The sequence below is a fragment of the Anopheles coustani genome (assembly GCF_943734705.1).
Source record: "Anopheles coustani chromosome X unlocalized genomic scaffold, idAnoCousDA_361_x.2 X_unloc_38, whole genome shotgun sequence".
In the NCBI taxonomy this organism is placed as follows: domain Eukaryota; kingdom Metazoa; phylum Arthropoda; class Insecta; order Diptera; family Culicidae; genus Anopheles; species Anopheles coustani.
The window spans coordinates 179,067-180,000 of record NW_026525146.1 but is presented as its reverse complement, the minus strand read 5'-3'; the positions used below and the strand labels follow the sequence as shown (position 1 = coordinate 180,000).

General features: G+C 50.2%; 1 non-coding gene across 1 annotated transcript; it reads right to left on the bottom strand.

The window, feature by feature from the left end:
- Positions 1–394: 394 nt before the first annotated feature.
- LOC131270530 (5.8S ribosomal RNA) lies at positions 395–549 on the bottom strand. The gene has a single exon (XR_009179592.1). It is a non-coding gene; the product is annotated as a 5.8S ribosomal RNA (ribosomal RNA).
- Positions 550–934: the final 385 nt, after the last annotated feature.

The following is a 934-nucleotide window of genomic DNA, read 5'->3' as shown; positions in this document are numbered from 1 at the left end:
GCCCGCGTGTGGTTTAACTCACTGATACCTTCCTTTGCCCATACGCTAGTTTGTTTGTGTTCCTTTGGTCAACTTCCATACTTGAATCATTTGTGCTATTCGCTGCTGCTTCGACGCTACTTTGACATCTTCGCTTCTATTTAAATAAATAAATAAGCTGAAGCTAGACATCAGTAAACACCACCACAGACACCACAAGCACGCCTTCTCCTCGTACTTCCGCCTCACGCGGGAACACGACGCTCTAAATACTTCGAATTCCAATGCCAGTATATTGTAAACCACGGGTTCTTTAATGCTAGCGGGTCGTCGCGACCCTAGTTAACATCATGGTGCACGTCTCGTGACGGGTGTCACGGCGTAGTTAAATGTATGCGATACATTTCTCAAATATAAGCGCTCAGTCATCTGTACATCATGGTAGGTTCCCACGACGTGCAATATGCGTTCAACTTATCAATGTTCATGTGTCCTGCAGTTCACATTATGACGCGCAGTTAGCTGCGGTCTTCATCGATCCATGAGCCGAGTGATCCACTGCCGAGGGTGACTAACTTGCGTAAGCCGCCGCTGTGCGCGTATACCCGTTCCCCGTAGGGAGGAGCAAGCCGCCGCTTAGAGACGAAGCATAAAGTGTCCTCATTCCACATAGGGCAAGCTGGATTAATCCATTTTACCCAGGACGGCCGAAGCGGCGTGGACCAGGGGAGAACTGAACCTTATACTTCACACCACAGTAAGTCTACGTGTCCTCTTCCACATAGGGCAAGCTAGAACTAACTATCTTACCCAGGACTGCCGAAGCAGCGTGGACCAGGGGAGGAACACACTTTTCATGGAAACGTAAGGCATCCATGACTGCCATAACGTAAGCCGCCGCTGTGCGCGTATACCCGTTCCCCGTAGGGAGGAGCAAGCCGCCGCTTAGAGACGA